Raw genomic sequence first — 6,063 nt, forward strand, 5'->3', positions numbered from 1 at the left:
GTCTTCAACCCAGCCTCGTGTCACTGACCTCCACGATGCTTTGTATTTCTAGACTGATGAAAAATAGCTGCTGGCGTTTCGTGCTTCATGTGTTTTTGTACAAGAGCCCCCATTCATTTTCAAGGTGCTGCCAGAGTGGGGTGGGTGTGAGGCGGGCTGGGATGGCTTAGGGCAACGTATCATATAAAGTTTAATCAGTATTTTTATAAGCCTGGTGCCTGGATGTGTGGCCCTTGACTAATGGTAATTTGCTCCACACTCCAGGGTACATTGAGGTGATAATGGCTTTACAGATGACAAGCAAATGTGTCAAAGGAAGGCCTCCTCTGAGTATTCACAGCTCTAGATCAGCTACATCTGAAAACATCTTAATCAAAATAAAAAAATACCCTATATCATAGCATTTTTTATGTCTTGGATATCATCAAAATGTGCTTACTTTGATCCGTGTGATGATTCCAACGTGTGAGCCGAGTCTTACAAAGCACTATATTTTCAGACAAAATTATACTGATAACGATCTCTATACATTTGACATATGAAATTCTCCAAAATCTAGATATGTTTTAAATAAATTGTCCAAATGATTCTGTTTCTATAATTCATACATCAGTGCTGTTTGTATAAATGCATCATATTAGCAGGCGAAATCGCACAGAAAAGCCTTGATCCATTACCCATGAGCAACCTGTCACAGCTCATTGCCACATCAGGTGAGGCTCAGCTGCTCCCTGTTTTACACATAACCAACATGTTTACATTAATAGACCTGACTCTGTGCTTAGCTCGAGCGCCAATAAATCTTTATTTTTTGCCACACCCCGTCCACTCATATTGTGGCTTACATACCAAAGAAAATGACTTTTGCCAAAGCATTTCGACTGATGCTGCCTATACCTTTTCCCCCTGCATGATCCTTTCTCTTTAGTGTAACCCTGGTTTTGAAGTGACCGCATTCACCCACTATCTAAGGTGTTTGCTTTTCATATGCATGTATTGTGCTGCTGAAGGATTTGCATTGTAATTGCATTGTAAGTTCAGGGCTGTCACACTCACAGCTGATGAATCATAGAGAACGGGTGTCATAATGTATGGTGAAATGCCTGATGTGGTGCAGAGCGATTAGTGCAGATAAGTGCTAATTGCCTCCAGTGTTTCCTAGACCTCTTTGTCTCTTCCTCAGCTGTCATATGGTCAGTTTTGTAGCTCACTGCAAAACTTTGGCATCACCAGAAAAAAGGCAGAAACATATCTTCTATTTAAAGAAATAGAAAGTTAAAACAATAAAACCTGCTTTTATTTTGTATTTTGGTAAACGATTGGTAGGCTCAGGACTGTCTACAAATCACTTCTGCCCTTTCTCTGGTTTCAGCTCGACTGACTCTGCTCCATCAGCCACAGATAATTGAGTTTGTCATTTGCTTCTGTTGGCTGGTCATTGATAGTGTGGTATAAGCACTATAACAACTTTAACAACTTCAATAATAACACTCACAGCTGATGTCCCAGAAAAGCTGCCAACCTGCACATATAGGCAAAGTGGATGAAGTATCTTGCCCAAGAACATGACAATAGTAGGCTGTGTGACCCTGACATGTCCTTGGTTTTATGTAGATTTTCTCCTGAGTTATCAGTCTGAGAGAAATGACACTGCTATACAGTTGATATGGTACTTTATGGATATGATTGATATAATATGGACATGTATTTTGGATCAAGTAAAATAATTTGTGAAAATAAATATAGATCCTCACTATACCTTAACCATCAGTGAGCAGTGAGCACAGATTGGACCTATGCTGCTGAGAGAGACTGTCTATAAGTTCAGGCAGCTCAGCAGAAACTCTGGACAGGCTCTAAATATAGACTGCATCGACTGACTGATGTTAAAGAAAATGCCAAAGCTTTATACTGCAGGCAAAGCTATTTCAGATAAAAGATCATCTTCTATACGTCAACTCTGGCAGACTTCTCCATTGGTTGTGATAAAGATGGTGATACTTTTTACATTGCACTCATGCACTTGCAGGATGAATGGGTGCCATAAATCACAATTGTAATCGCTTTTGTGAACGGAACAATACACCTTTGTAAACAACTTCTTTGTTTAGCATTGCACAAAAGGAAGCTTTTTTGGAAATTACTGAGAAAAGATGTAGAAAAGACATAAGATATATAGAAGAGATATAAGAAGATATATATATATATATATATATATATATATATATATATATATATATATATATATATATATATATATATATATATATATATATATGTATGTATATATATATATATATATATAGATATATATATATAGATAGATAGATAGATAGATAGATAGATAGATAGATAGATAGATAGATAGATAGATAGATAGATAGATAGATACACACACATACATACAGTCATTCATTCATTTATGGAAATACAGTAAGTTTCCTCAGGCAGGAGCAAAGTTGTAAGTTAGCAGATAGATTTGGTATGTTTTGGTATGTGCCCAATTTTCACTCTCACTTTTGCTACTATCATCAGAGGACTAGAAGGTTTATGTGTTAAGTGCCAGCAGATGGACTTGAGTTCTTGTGGGTGGCACAATAGAATATGCTACAGTCATTTGTTTATTTTTCACAAGTTTAGACTGTATAAATGAAGAACAGTTGTGGTTAGACATTACACATGCAAAAGTGAAATGCACTTGATCCTAACATATAATAAATGAACCAAAAGGTTCAGGACTGCGTTTATACATCACTCTTAACATTATAACTATAGGTAACTTTTTAATAGATCATTTTTTATTCAGACAATCAAAACTACTATCAAATACAATGGCTTATCTTGGGGTCATCCTGTCCTACAAATCAGCTTTTCACCTTTCACACCTGTTGCTTGAATTTCCACTATTTCCACTATTCTTTCTCTTTTCCCCAATTTATTTTGTATAGCCCAGTACCACAACAGCAGTTAAAATTACACATAAATTGATTGTTCCAATAGACAACAGTTTAAAAAATATCAAATAATGAAACATTCATTAGTCTTAAAAGACTATACAGAAACTCAATATTGCATATTGTTGACCACAGACCAGAAATGAAAGAGAATGCCAGCCCCACACTGCCAGCCCCACACTACCAGCCCCACAATGCCAACTCAACCACTGATATCTTGGCCTACGTCATCAGAGTTATATACTTCCTACAATGGAAGCATAACCACACTGGACTGCTCTAGACTTGAATGGACAACACTATCATGCTGCCTTAAGAGTTTATGTCTCCGGGTCCTGGGTCCTGTACTGAACTCCAACTCCATGCGTCTTCTTCCAACCACCGGACTGCTTCAGTTTATTCTACTACAAGGATTACCAAAATTGTATCAATTTGAATCACATTTGCCTATTTTTTCTCCCAAGCACTAGCAAACATTCAAGACTTACTCTGTGTTATTGATACCTACGAGTGGACACAGTGTTATGCCTTATGGTGCTGATGACGCTAAAACTGTGAATTATAGAAAGCCTCATGAATGCCCAAGAAGCAGAGTATTTGTGGCCATGGTCCTCAGCAGCTGTCAGGCGCTATCAGTGAAGCCTTTAATTGGAAATGTAATTGAAAAACATGTGATGAAGCCACAGCAGAGAGGAGCCAGGACACTGTGAGTCATTCTATCAAGAACATACAGTTACACACACGCCGCCTGCTGATAAGCCTGCACCGCTGAACTGGTGAGGAACTCAGCACAGATTGCTATGTGATACAACGTGATACATGCTGGAGTCTGTGCAGTGGATCGGAATAGCTCCAGAGCTCCATGCATGAGAGGAAAATATTATACTAAAGCGGCATGTGCACCAAAATTTGAGTTGTAAGCAAATTTCCATATATTATTGTTACATTGGGATGAGGTTTAACATTAAATTCTATATATTTTTGTCAGTGTACATGATTGCATATTTGTTCACATGCAGCTAATTAAGTTGTTTTTTTTTTTGTTTTTTTTCTCCTGGTGGTCAGTTCATTGTGCACCAAGCGAAAGAACAAAAGTTGAGTTAAATTTAGTCTTTTGTATATAATGTGCATTTTAATCTAATTTATTTTGCACAAAATTCATTGTGCATGTTAAAAAACGTCTCAGTTGAATCCGCTTTGGCATATGCTCCGATTACAACATATGGAAGCCTATAACCTATATCCCACTGTACCATGTTCTGCAGATGAAATGAGGTGAATAATTATCTTTTAAACAACGCAGATGGTACAGTTTTAATCATTTGCTGTAGCTATGCTTTATTTGTTTTGTTGATGCAGGAAAGAGTGCATATATTTCCTGCAGTTGGTTCTCTGTACCTGTGTAATCCAGGGGCATCCATGTGACAGGAGAGAGGTTGGTGATTGTAGTGGCAGGCCTCTAATTTTAAGTTTGCACATTAGGCTCATTGTCCCCTTTGCAGGCATTTAGAGGCTGAGATTGGCAGGAATAAGAATAACAAAAAGGAGTGGGTGAGCAGAAATAGCAGGGTTAGCAACCTGGTCACACTCATAAGAAATCACACTGGCTTTTCAGAAACATGTGTCATTCACTGAAATAAATGCATTATTTATTTTTCCACATCCATAATACAATCCAAGACTGCACATGTGTTTTCTAAAATAACAAGAGATTTGCAAAACGAAGCAAAACTTCAGTCTTCTATAGAAAACACAAACACATAGAATACTGTAGGTAACATTTTTAATTAGACTAATTACTCACATCCATAGTCTAGTGTTAGCTCAGGACTGGAGCTATGTCTTTTTTTACAGAACAAAACAGCTAATGTGGTGTGCATAATTTAAGGTTGTCCTGTTCTCTTTGCAAAACCACCCTGACAAGGGGAGAATGGAAGAAACCTGCAAAATGCCCGGGAGTCGAACCTTGTACCTTCTTTTTGTGCCACTGGCCAAAATAGTCAATTTGATAGTCGCAGGTGCATTTGTAAATGTATGATTTGTTTAATTCACGATAATGGGCTTTTATTTTGGTATTCAGATTTAGGGAAAGGCTGTACTACAATCGAAGTTGGCGTTATATAGTCCGCGTTACGCTCACTGTGAGCCTTATCTCCAGTATCTCCAGATCACCCTGTTACAATAAAGCGCAGCGCAGCCAATAGGAGCGCTCTGACTCCACTGAGCACAGACCCGAGATCCACCGGGCTGCTCCATCAATCAGACCAAAGAGACACCTGCGCGCCTAAAGCGCTCTTTTATGGCTTTAGAGATAACTCTTTGTACCCTTATCAAAGTTTGATGTGGTTTGGCTAATGGCTGACGCCTATTAGAGTTTGTTCAAAGTTAGGCAGAGCCAGTCGCTGTGGACTTCATTGAACCCACGGGGTATCGGCGTTGTATCGATTTACAATGGGAATGAATCGACGAGTTGCGTTTCCAGAATAAAGGAATAACGTCTTCACCTCCACTGACACGCATCGATCTGGTGATTAAAGTCTTGTGTGGATCTATTCTGGGAGGACAGTGACAGTTACCGCTGACCTGCACATCCTCAGAGGTACGTGGCTTTAATAACAACGTGTAAGACATGATGGACGAACAGCTCAATGTTTGGCATCATAAAAGTGACCAGACCCTCGAGGCTCAGGCTCACCTGTTGTTTGTGCTCATTTACACACAGACTGTGTCCTTGCAACTTTTGGCACTGCATGTTTCATCAGATGTAGGAAAAGTCTGTGATGCAAATTGAGATCACTGAGGCGATTGTTAAAAGTGGCTTAATTTAAGCAAAGTTGTATTAGTTACTCTTGCTTCCACATACAAACTGACTTAAAAAAATATATTATTATTATTATTATTATTATTATTATTATTATTATTATTATTATTATTATTGATTTTATTTATTCATTTAGTTTTTTGCATTCTCGTTTCATATCATTTGATAATGGATGAAACATGTAACACTGTATGAGCCCCTCCACCTGCAGACTGTGCTCTGTGCTCCACACGAGGGCGCGCGCAGGAGCTGTCCACACCTTTGTGGTACTGACCAGAGCTGGTCTCA

This window comes from Periophthalmus magnuspinnatus, chromosome 13 (genome assembly GCF_009829125.3).
Source record: "Periophthalmus magnuspinnatus isolate fPerMag1 chromosome 13, fPerMag1.2.pri, whole genome shotgun sequence".
Lineage (NCBI taxonomy): Eukaryota > Metazoa > Chordata > Actinopteri > Gobiiformes > Gobiidae > Periophthalmus > Periophthalmus magnuspinnatus.